The following is a 13,615-nucleotide window of genomic DNA, read 5'->3' as shown; positions in this document are numbered from 1 at the left end:
TAGAATATCTTTTGATGTCTAGTGCTTGTCGGCCTTACTATAACTTCAGGAATGACTTAAGGCTTTGAGTCCTCAATTGTCTACCTTTTGTGTGTGCTCTTCTTCATTGAACATCAAGGTCATCAAAGTTGCGTTTGCCACTATTAGCTTTTGTGTGCTGTGTAAATCCTTTTCAACTTGATACATGACTTAATTGAAGCGTGACAAACCCCAGTTAATTCTTCAAGTTAGTAACTTGATTCAAAAAGGCCTTATCCAACATCATTTGTGATAGATGACCATCTATGAGCTATCATTGTCCATTTGTCTATCATGGCTATCATGGCTTCAAATTTGAAAAAATTCATCTCTAGCTAGGTGTTAGACTTCTATCCTTTTTCAAGTTTCTTTTCTTCTCCCTTAGCTTGTATTCTCTATTCATAGCCTACTCGCAAAGTTTGGCTTGATTTGGACTTGTATTTGGCTTTCTAAGCTAACTTTTTAGATTTCAGTTTTGAAAACAACTGATGGATATCTCTAGCCCCTTTTGGATTCTAAATTTGAAATGAATTATACCATAAGCATCCCTCTAAACATGTAGAACCAATATTGATGACCAAAATTTGTCTTGATCCTTGGTTGCTCCTGCAAACATCTATCATGATAAATGATTGAATTGTCATTTCTTCCCCCTTTTCTCAGTACTATTAGTCCCTTTTGTTTGTTAGGCTTCATTAAGTCACATACAAGGTAGAAGATTTACAGTATACATATATACTTCTTGTATACGGTCTTGTAGTCACATGAAGTGTCTGATAGGCAACTTTAAACTTGATGTGTGATTTCTTTTGGTCACATTACCAAATTTATTTGTCCTTGTAGGCCATCCCGGAGTTTTATGACCATTCTCAATCCTTTTTGGCCTCATATTGTTGTTGAAGACTGATCATCATTCTTTTCTTACCTCTGATATTATAGCCTTGTGCATATGGCTTTTGAGACATACCTAGTGAAGTTTTGTCATTTTCATATACCTTCTTCTCTTTGTACTGCTCAAGCATCTCTTCAATCTTTTCTTCATCTGGATTATTGATTTTTTCCATGTTTTTCTCAAGAAAATCTCAAAAAAATAAGTAAATAAAACCAAAAATCAACTCACATGTCCCTAGGGACTCATATATGGATTTTGTCCTTGTACTCCTCCTGTAACGCTATTATGAGGGCATATACTATGAATTTTGTCAAAACATTATCTCAATCAAACGCAAAAACTCAATGCATCTCACAAAACATTGCCCTCTAATATTCATAATATTAAGTCTGCGTTTAGAACGCCTCCCTCCCTCCTATTTGGGGTCATCGTCAAGGGTATGTGTTGTGCTTGGGCAATTAAAAATTGTGCCATTGGAGGCTTTGTAATGTAGCCCTATTATGCATACATGCTCAATGCATGGAAAACATTTATGATGTGAAAGATTGGGGTATAAGAAATTTGCTTATTGGCATTTGGTGGCGAGGCTTCCTATTCTAAGCAATGTGATGGTCTTTGAATCTCCTGTGCCGTTTGATTGATTGAAGGTTGTAGAGATTTTTTGAAGGATTACTTATTTGTTTGATGCTTCTTTGGGATCCATTTTACCCTTATTGTTGGTTGTCGTATTTGGTAGTGTTCCTTAGCAATGGGTTCTAGCTTGACCTTTGGTATCCATTTGTATGCATAATTACACTATGCTCTGAACAACTTCTTTGGTAGCCCAGTGTACATTGTTTTGATTTCCAGAGTCCATTGTGATGACCTTGATAGCTACTTCTTCTTTGGAGTGGGTCTGCATGGCTGAGTTGCAGGGTTAACTTGTTTGAGGATCCAAATGTATTCTTGAATTTTCTGTGCTTGTTTCACGTTCTTTGGAACCCATACACGTTTGTAAAATCCACTTCGTCTCAAAGGTTTTAACTTGTTTGAGATTTGGATTTCCTCTTTGGTTGCCTTTGGTTATTGTGCTTTTGAGCTTTTACTGTGAATTCACTTTATCTCCTAATCTATAAGCCTTGTGCAGCATGCACTGATAAGGTGAGAAACTTGCTCTCTTCTAGTTGTATTGTGAAAGAGTTCAAATGCAATGTGATGACAACACTTTTATTGGTTTCCTTTGGGACCCGCTTCTTTGTGATTATTGACTATTTTGTTGATGATGCTCATTTAGGAACCCATACTTATGCCTGCTTTGTTTGTGTTTGAAGAGACTTCTTTAAGATCCACCTTGTCTTTGTGTGAGTCAGCAGTGGTCTTTATGATGCACAGATGTGATGCAAATGTTTTTGCATCATAGTTATTACGTTGCTATGGGAGGATGCCACAAGGTGAGTGCTCTCGCCTTAACACCTTCTGGGCGGTGTTCCTTTGGGACCCGCTTCTTTGTGATTATTGACTATTTTGTTGATGATGCTCATTTAGGAACCCATACTTATGCCTGCTTTGTTTGTGTTTGAAGAGACTTCTTTAAGATCCACCTTGTCTTTGTGTGAGTCAGCAGTGGTCTTTATGATGCACAGATGTGATGCAAATGTTTTTGCATCATAGTTATTACGTTGCTATGGGAGGATGCCACAAGGTGAGTGCTCTCCCCTTAACACCTTCTGGGCGGTGTTCTCTCTCTCTCTCTCTCTCTCTCTCTCTCTCTCTCTCTCTCTCTCTCTCTCTCTCTCTCTCTCTCTCTCTCTCTCTCTCTAGCTTTAGGTGGCCCACGAGACTCCCCTTGCACTTGCTCACATGTGTCGTTCAATGCACTAAAGGCCACAAATACTGAAGGAATCACAATCATGCCAAGTTTGGAGGTGCTAACAGCAGATAATGGCACATACTAGACATCAAATGCCTTAGCAATGTCATTATAAGTGACACCTATGTTGGGACAAACTGGCACCTACAAAATCTTATGAACAATCAAGGTGTATATGGTCCCTGAGCAGCACTGAGTGTGGTAGGATTCATAGTCTGCTAGCAGTCTAATAAAATTGAGATTTTTCCTTCAAATTTTTCCAAGCCATTGATGGGGACATACTCTGGACTGGCCAACATCTCTCTCTCTCTCTCTCTCTCTCTCTCTCTCTCTCTCTCTCTCTCTCTCTCTCTCACACACACACACACACACACACACACACACACACACACTGTAATGTACCCAACGTGTTTCAATAAAAGTATTTTATTCACTTTGCAAATATTTAAGGTTTGCATTTTGTTAAGTCATGATGCGTTCAAACGGAACGATCGGATTGAAAATCAGATGTTAGAACTACTAATGATGACCCTTATTCACTTCAAAACTATAGGTTGGTGGGAAACTTAAGCCTCAAGACTGTATTTAAAGATAAGAGTTGACCTTTTAAAAAAGGAGGAGTACTTTTACGAAAGAAAGAGGAGAGAGTTAAGTTTAGAGTTCTTGGCTTGGAAGCCAAGCTTCTTTTAAAATTGGAGAACCAAAATTGTGCATCGCAAACTGTGTCCCAAAACAAAAAATTTATAGAGCCGCAAACGTATGCGAACTTAGCTCTCTTTGCTTTCCTCTATTCTTATCTGGCCTTAAGAGCCTATATAAAGACCCCTCTCCCTTCACTTTCAAGGACACAGACACACACTCTCAAAAGCGTAAGCTCTCTTGCCTTTATGTCAAATTTACCTTCTCTCCCTCAACCTCTCTCCCTCGAGCTCTTACCTTCAAGCCATCTCCATCTCCAAGTCTTTCTCTACCATGCAAGTAGTTTCTCTCAAGTAGAAAATTTTGTAGTTATTGAGCACTATCTTTGCTAGTCATCTACAAATATTCATTGTGATTTTGTTGATTAATGGGTTGAAAGACTAGGTATTTCTTTTCTTATTGAATCTTTGGTTGGTAAAGCTTTAGTATCCACTCATAGGATAATTTGACTAGTGTTCTCACTTCTAGTATGTTCTTTGGCCTTTAGACACTTTTGGTTACACATGGCATGATCTCTTTTCCTTGTTGGTGGGTGAAAGCATATTAATATGACTGTCTTTTTGTGTTAATTAGCATTTTCAAATTAGCACACCTTAAAATAATTGGGTGTCCAATAGAATTTTACAAATAATATCAAAAAATTTCAAAGGTTGTACATTTGGATTCCTTGTTTCGGGAGCTTTCTATTGATCTAAGAAACAAGCATATGTTTTCATAGATTAGTGAAAGAACTATTTGATAAACTGTCACTGTTTGTTGAGTTGTTATTGCTTAATAAATTGTTATTGTTTGATAAGTGGTTACTGATTGATATGAAGAATTGGTTGATCATGTTTGAAGAATCATTTAAAAAGAAGAATTGTTGAAAGAATATCTTTTGTTTCTCGCGGGTAGCGAGGTGATTCCGCAGTTAGTGGAGATTAAGCTGAAGTTATCGGCTCTCTTTTATTCCTCGTGGTTAGCGGGATGCCTCGTGGGTAGCGGGATGCGTGGTGGTTAGCAAGATTCCTCGCGGTTAGCGGGATGCCTCGCAGGTGTAGCGAGATCCTGGCGATTAGCAAGATGCCTCGTGGGTAGCGGGATGCCTCACGATTAGCAAGATGGGAAGGTTTCACACTTTGCGGTTAGCGAATGAATCCTTTGCAAAGGCTTTGTTGGTTAGACAGAGGAAGTGCGCGGGTAGCAGCAAACTCATGAGAAATTGGAAAAGTTATTTTTGTTGAAATATAAGGCTGCCTTCATTAGACCTTGTTTGAGTTGTTTTGGTATTGTTTGAAGGGCTGTATAAAAGAACCTATGTTTGGAATTAATTAAGGAACACTGTTTGTATATGTAAAGTAGTATGGTAGTAATTAAAAAACAAGCTAAAAAGTGTGAGTGCGGGGTGGAAAGTGGGGGCTAGCTCAGGTTGCTAGTCAAGGACGGGTTGTCTCGATTAGTCGAGAAACTCTCCACTCCAGAGAAGTGAAATTAGAGACTCATTGTGCCAAGAGTCGAGAGTCGGGTAATTTTCACAAGATTACTAGTTAGTTAGACTAAGTCTCATATAATATTTATGGTTTATGGATGGCGGTTGTGCCTCTTAAACGTGGAGAAAAAGGCGTTGTTTATGGATTCTAAATATGTCAATGGGATTTCATCTTTATGTTAGGAAACAACTTTCATTAGACTCCTAGATTTATCGACTTGGCTTGTGGCGTATGATCCTTGTAACCACGTAAAAGATGGATCAGGACTTCCTCCCTTATGTTGCTCGCATTTCTACTTTGTGGAAACGGAGTAGGGTGCTGTCAACGGAAAAGGAGAATAAAGGAAGGCCATCTATCAAGTCACCCCAATCTTCTCGGGGTTGGGGACCTCACAATTGGTATCAAAGTCTAGGTTAAAAAGATTTAGTTGTCTACTTCAAGCTTCCTCATGTGTATGGTTATTGTACCCATTATCCGACTCGTAGAGATATTACGCTATGTTGATTGACGTGTACCATAGAAACCTCTATTATCTTTTTTTTTCATGGAGAGATCTTTTGTATACCCCTATATGACATTTTGATGATGTTATGAATAGAAGATTGAGTTGTTTTTCTACAAAGAATTGTTTGACTGGTTAATTCGTGAAAGTAAATTTTTTTGGTGGATTGGATAACCCATGATAGGTTAAGTCATGTGATTGAGATAATCATGATTGGTTAAGTCGTGTGACTAAGTTTTGATGGACTGGTTAAGTCAAGATTGGTTAGGTCATGTGATTGAGTTCGGATAAGTAATGATTGGTTAAGTCATACGATTGAGCTTTAGTGGACTGGATAAGTCTAAGTTTGAAAAGTACCCTACTGATTTGAGTTATTATAAGCATTGATGTTCACTCAGGAGAATCCTCAAATCACTTCTACGTTGGAAAACCCTCAGAACAATGCTATCTATACGGAGATTTAGGAGAAGAAGTTATTGCTCAAACAAATGCATCCACCTTTTTTAAAGGAGAGGGATCGAAGCTATGGATGATTATTTCTCTACTTCAAGAACCACACTTGCAAATCAAGCAATGCTAGGGATGTTTTGCCTCTCAGAGGAAGCAAAATTATGGTGGAAACAACATTGTCGTGACATGGGAGTATTAGAGAACTCTCAGAGTTGGTGGAAAATCAAACAAGCAGTGAAGGAAAGATACTTACCCCTGCCCATGAAGCGATAAAGATGAATGAGTTCTTTAGCTTGAAACAATACAGTTTATCCTTGGAAAAGTACTACTCAAAGTTTGTAAGGCTTAGATGTTACACACCATCAATGACCATAGAGCAGTAGGTAGCTTGCTTTTGTCAAGGTTTAAGAGAACTAATTAGCTCGCGATTGGAAGCCCTGAAGCCTATCACAGTACTAGATGTTTTACTACGAGATAAACCTTTGATGAAGGAACAAGGGATTACAAGAATAATTGAACAAAATCAAAGCTTCAGAGAGATTATGCCACCGATGCGCAAGATTCTCGCGCTTGAATGTTCGATGCTTTGAATGTGGAGAGTTGGGACATTATCGAAACCCTTGTCCATGATTGGCTAATGGAGCAACAATAGTAGCAAGTGTAGCAGATTAAGGATATCACCCTTTTATACATAATCATGGTCGCTAGTAATTAGAGTAGGAGTATTCTTACTTTTTCTCGAGATGAGGACATCTCGAATCCCTAAGTTGGGGAGATTGTAATGCACCCAACATTTTTCAATAAAGTAATTTATTCACTTTGCAAATATTTAAGGTTCACATTTTGTCAAGTCATAATGCATTCAAACGGAACAATCGAATTGAAAGTCGGATGTTAGAACTACTAATTATGATCCTTATTCACTTCAAAACTATAGGTTGATGGGAAACTTAAGCCTCAAGACTGTATCTAAAGATAAGAGTTGACATTTTAGGAAAGGAGGAGTATTTTTAGGAAAGAAAGAGGAGAGAGTTAAGTTTAGAGTTCTTGGCTTGGAAGCCAACCTTCTTTTCAAATTAGAGAACCAAAATTGTGCATCGCAAACTGTGTCCCAAAAAAAAAAATTATAGAGCCGCAAACGTATGCGGACTTAGCTCTCTTTGCTTTCCTCTATTCTTAGTTGGCCTTGAGAGATTGATATGAAAAATCATTTAAAGAGAAGAAATGTTGAAAGAATATCTTTTGTTTCTCGTGGGTAGCGAGGTGATTCCGCTATTAAGCTGAGGTGATTGGCTCTCTTTTATTCATCACGGTTAGCGGGATGCCTCGCGGGTAGCGGGATGCATGGTGGCTAGCAAGATGTCTCATGATTAGCAGGATGCCTCGTGGGTGTAGCGAGATGCCTTGCGGTTAGCAAGATGCCTCACTGGTAGCGGGATGCCTCGTGGTTAGCGATATGGGAAGGTTGCACAATTCGTGGTTAGCGAATGACTCCTTTGCAAAGGCTCTGTTGATTAAACAGAGGAAGTCCGCGGGTAGCGGCAAAATCATTAGCAATTGGAAAAGTGTTTTTGTTGAAATATAGGGATGCCTTCATTAGGCCTTGTTTGAATTGTTTTGGTATTGTTTGAAGGGCTGTATAAAAGAACCTGTGTTTGGAATTAATTAAGAATCACTGTTTGTATATGTAAAATAGTGCGGTAGTAATTAGAAAACAAGCTAGAAAGTGTGAGTGTGGGGTGGAAAGTAGGGGTTAGCTCAAGTTGCCAATCAAGGATGGGTGGTCTCAATTAGTCAAGAAACTCTCCACTCCCTCTTATTCAGAGAAGTGAAATTAGAGACTCATTGTGCCAAGAGTCAAGATGTCCCATATTTACGTGTCCCTGAAATCTATGGACCCAATTAGTTGGATATTTTTCACAAGATTACTAGTTAGTTTAGACTAACGCTCATATCATATTTATGGTTTATGGATGGTGGTCGTGCCTCTTAAACGTGGGGAAAAAGGCGTTGTTTATGGATTCTAAATATGTCAATGGAATTTCATCTTTATGTTAGGAAACAACTTTCATTAGACTCCTAAATTTATCGATCTGGCTTGTGGCGTATGACCCTTGTAACCACGTAAATGATGGATAGAGGACTTCCTCTCTTCTATTGCTCACATCTCTACTTTGTGGAAACGAAGTAGGGTGTCGTCAATGAAAAAGGAGAATAAAGGAAGGCCATCTATCAAGTCACCCCAATCTTCTCGGGGTTGGGGACCTCACACACACACACACACACACACACACACACACACACACACACACACACACACACACACACACACACACACACACACTCACAAATCAGGACACACATGAGAAGAAGAGGAAGAATTTTCATAAATTGGAGCAAGGATATTGTTTGAGAAGGTGTGAAGGGAGCTGCAGCAATGCTGAACTCTCACGTTTTGGATGACAATGTGAGGACTATTCTCAATGAGGTTGATGGAGATGCCAATCGTTGTCCAGGTCACGATGAGCATGAGAAACCATCAAAGGATGAGAGGAATCCCTAACCCCCAGCAAATACTTCCGAGTGAACAGGAAACCGAGCGAATATATACAATAGAAAAGAGCATATCAATATTGCAATAGTTCAGATATTAAACATAGAGTAGTATAATGAACCAGTCATATCTTAATTGTTTTCAAATTAGAGGACCATACACCCACATCTAATTCATTGGTACATACTCAAAAATCCTTCTCAAAACCTTAGATATTCTCTCGCACAGCAAGGCTCATCATAGGACCACAAAACACATAAAGTGCAAAACCTTCACACCCAAAGGCACGGCTATAGGGACCATCATAGATTGACAAAAAACCCACAATGACATACAAAAACTTTAGAGCACAAAACTTGATCTACTACTGCGTTTTTGTTCGTACTCCATCGAGAGCTTGAAAGAGCTCTACCTTTGTCAAAGCCGCTTGGTGCATGAACTCATGGGCATGAGATTCCAAACCTAGAACATGAAGAAACACATAGTATATATGCTTGCATGGCACATATGTTAGCCTCTTGGACTCTCGCTTCTAAAAATATTCACAAGTGCACCTTGGAAAATCTGATAATGTCACACAGTATGAAACTCCCTTTATCCTTGAGCCCTCAGTGCCAACATAGAAAATACTTGGGAGGTTCACTATGTGTAAAACTACCATATCACGTGCGTTCAAGACATGTTTGTAAAACCCCTTATCTGTAAATTTTGTTAGGAATATAATGTACCCTTTTCTTTTAAAATCTGTACTTTTTTTTAAAATATGAAAAAATAATGTCCTTATGTATATATATTTCTGTAAGTTTCAATAACTTTAAATACCCTTCTGTTGAACTCATGTGATAGGTTACATTTTTCTTAGGTGACCTCCCCGGGAGAAAATATGTGTTTCATTGCACACAATAACAACTTCTTTAATCAATTGTGCCACCAAGCATGTCCCCAAATCAATTCTTGTCTGAAATTCCTTTGTTAGTTTGGATCGCCACTTGACAACCTTGTCATCCCTATATCTTAGTCGAAAGGCACTCGGAACTCTATTTGCATCTCGAATCCCACCATTTAGAACTACAGCTCTTGCTCAATGTTGCTGATGAAGCACAAATCCATTAGCTTGTAGTTGTTCTGCCTCATATGGCACAAAATTAGTGCCCTCAACAACACTTCAAACACCTGGTGCAGGTCCAAGTGGTCCCACCACCATGTCATGAACTTTCCATGTGTGCAAATTACTAGCATTGCAAAACCAAACATAACCCTCTACTATCCCCCCAGGATTTGACCCAGATGAGGGATATTTTCTCCGACCCCAAAAACAAGGTGCTGCAACCCCTCTCTTAATGTCATTAGAGCCTTCATTAATGAATCTTCCACATCTCTCTGTTTGATCCTGCAAAATCCCAAAACATGTCATCTTATGTCCGGGTTCAGTTCTCCTAATCGCCCATATCGTCTTTGCAACGTTCACCTCTAGCCAATATATTGTATCCCCTGGTACATTTGCATGTCTTTTCCCACTAACGTGTTCAGTAACTGTAACAAAATCAGGTGTGTGGCTATCCTCCTCTAGCACAACAACACCATCCACAAATATTGACCTCTTTCTCTTCACACTCTTCTCCTTGCTATATGACCTATTCATCTCTGGACTTTGCAAACCCATTTCTTTCATCGAAGAGTGAGTAAGTTTGACCAGTTTTGTAGCACCCGAAGCTGTGGATGATCGATTAAAGAATCTCTGGGCAAGGTCTTGAATACCCGGACCACTGCATGTCTTTGCACCTTTAAGGTAAGCATTATACTTTATACTTTGTAGCACTACCATTGCCATGTCTACCCCTGCAGCTTCATACAAACTAATTTTTTCTTTGAAACCAAAGCATGCCCACATGCTAGCATGTTTGCTCTTAGACAAGTTAGTGTGAGAGATAAAAAATCCAGACTCATCTTGCATAACAAATTGTCCTCCCCAATGTGAAACTCTGACATCCCACCTAGTCTCTAGACATGAAACCTCTCCATCAATAGCATGCCCAACTCTCCAATAGCGACGAAGTTCTCCCTTGCAGATTTTTGCTTGATTCTCTCACGATGCAATTCGCCAATTGCGGCACTTAATCTTGTGTTCTTCGTGGGAGGAAGTCTTAATGCACTTCACAGTATGACGGATCATGGATTGCTCCCAATGGAGCACACATGATCGTTCCTTGGCAGGCATAGCCATATTGGCACCTCCAAAATAAACGGTTGTGACTGCTATCCAATTTGCATTTGCTTCATCAGCCATGAAACCTCTAAACTCAGGCTTATCATACCCTTGGACTTCAACCACCTTATTGAGAATCCTCCAAAACTCTATTTGTGCAAACTTATTCTCCATAGTAAATTCACATGTTGCAATTGTCAGAAGTTCACAAACAAACGAATCATAAACATGTGCAGACATTGTTGGCCATCCATGCACATGATGCACATGATCAAAGTACACCCACATGTGTTCCAAGTTTCCACCCGGGCGCATTCGATTAACTAGATCAACCCCACTTCCCGGACCAATAGTTATCTTAAATACATGTGGATGTTGTCCATCTCCAAGTTGTCCAGGAAAAAGAACATCGTGAATGTATGGATACGTATTGTTGCTCTTTAAATCAAGCACAGATTCTTAACCTTTTGCACTTATGTTTTTTGATCGTTTGGCACATTCCAAGCTTCTCTCAATCATTTGCTTATTTGACAAAGGTGTGATTGTGTCAAGAAATTCAGCAAACTCGCCATCTTCAATACATTTGGTGTTTTCAGCATTCTCCATGACAAGCTTTTCCATTATAAAATCTTGAGCGATTGTACGCTCCAACTCCTTCGCAGTGGTAAATGGATCTGCAAAAGCATGAGTTTGTAGCACTGATGCAACTTTTTCTTCATTTGATCTGGACCTTCTTGCTCCACATGAATGGTGATGCTCACCTAAAGGTAATACGCATCGGGCCCAGTTTTGCTTATCTCTTGGCATATAATAATAAATAACTGCAGGACAGATGGTCACACATTCAGGCATTTGAGAGCAATGACTGCATATCAAGGTGCCATAGTCAGGTGTAAGCATGCCTTGTGGGGAATACTTTGAAAGGCGACCACTCCAATGAACCTCATTATATAATCTAGTCCTTAGATAATATGGACAGTCAATGTTATGACAGCACAAGTGACCTGAGCATCCGCTGAACTGAACAATGCCTGGAAAAGTGTCACTACTGCATGTGACATATTTTGTCCACATGGGACTATCATTTCTTTGCTCCATCCCTGTCATTCCACTGGTGGCACCAGAAGGTGGCAACTCAAATGCAACATAGCCATCATAATGCACAAGCAGCTCTTGAACTTGAATGATATTCTTTGCTTGTTTTAGTGCCAAATAAAGATTTCTTTGCAAAGGCATTGAACGTATGACTAGAAGGTGGCAACTCAAATGCAACATAGCCATCATATTGCACAGGCAGCTCTTGAACTTGAATGATATTCTTTGCTTGTTTTAGTGCCAGATAAATATTTCTTTGCAAAGGCATTGAACGTATGATTTCAAGCACACTAGAAGAACCAAGCTTCTCAAATTCATTAGATTTCAAATCGACTATTGCTAGTGCAGACTTGATTCTACTGCCATGTGCAGTTGTCTGATTTGAAGCAATGCGAACCTTGAAAAAATTACATTGGCCGTGATTTAGAAGGAAAATCTCATCACCATGAGAAGTTTCAATTACTTCCATTTTTACCTGGTCGCCACTTAATGTTAAGGGATGCAAATTGAAGGCAATAGTTAATTCGAAATGTTGTCTTGCAGAGGCTACAAGCAGGGCATATGTGCTACCTTCAAACATAAGAGCAAGCTTTTGACCTCCTTGCGGTCCATAGATAGTGATATTCCTAGCCATTGCATAAAACTATTTTAATGAAAGTTGGAGCAATAGGATTACTACTCAAGAACTGTGGGATAATTGAGTTACGATGTTGGGTAATACAAACATTAACCAAAGTGGGGAAATTGAAAAAGAACAAACTTAAGTGATTTAGCTGCAGTGTGTGATGGTGGAGACATCGTAGTCGTCGAGCATTCAAGAAAGTCTCCTATCAATCATGTAAAATTCCATATTTCCACGTCACGTTCGAGTTGGCCGTTTTTTACTTCAAATTAACTCATATATTTTTTATGATAGACAATCACCATGATATTTGGGAAAATTTTGAAAATCCGAGCAGCATTTACGGCATTTATGACAAAATATTGGAAGTCTTTAAAGAACTTTGAATTTTCTATAAATAAAAAATGCAGCAGAGAATAGTCATGCATTAGGAAAAATATGAACCTTGCATGGGGCTTGTAAGGAATCCTAATTTTTATGGATAAAGGCTAATGCTGTGTGGGGTTAAGGGGACAAGGGCATTGTAGAAGGTAGTTTTAAGTAGGCTTCTATAGCCTTTTTTTTGGACAAATGTAGGATGTGGACCTAAGGGGTTACTTCTCTCTAGAATTTTTTTAAGTGAAGGAAACATAGGTGTGACCACATCAACAAAAACGTGGGTCACTAAGAGTCAAAATTTGACTTTTTTATAAAAAAAAAACATTTTTACTAATTTTTTCTTAAAAAACCCTCCCAACATATATATACATATCCAAAAATCATTTTTTGACCCATTTTTTAACCCACAAGCTTAGAAAGTCCATTTTTTCAAAAATCTTTTCCCCCAAAAAGTAAAAAACACTTTGCTCTCTCCTCTCCCTCCCTGCCTCTACCTTCCTCCTCCTCCCCAATCTCTCCCTCCCCCCCTCCCTCCTTCTCTCCTCCCATCTTCCTCAATCTCCCTACCCCTCCCCCTCTATCTTTTCATCATTTGCTTACTCACGCAACAGCTTCCATGGTGGTCACGGACATCACAAATGGTTTTCTTCCACCACAACGTACTCCGCACCACAAGCATACATATTCGCTTACCCACGATGTTTGCACCGAAGACCGCTAGTGAGGGTGATCAAAGATCATCACAGGAACGTCGCACCGCTTGTGAGACCAATGTTGATATTTGGGTGGATGGCCATTTGTACCCTTACGATCCTATAAGCCGCTTCCATCCATCCTTTAATAGCCATAAGACATTTCTTCAATTTCTTGGGAGGGGAGAA

The sequence above is a fragment of the Adiantum capillus-veneris genome, chromosome 3 (genome assembly GCF_014529385.1).
Source record: "Adiantum capillus-veneris isolate H3 chromosome 3, ASM1452938v2, whole genome shotgun sequence".
Taxonomy (NCBI): Eukaryota; Viridiplantae; Streptophyta; class Polypodiopsida; order Polypodiales; family Pteridaceae; genus Adiantum; species Adiantum capillus-veneris.
Note: the sequence above shows the minus strand (reverse complement) of the source record.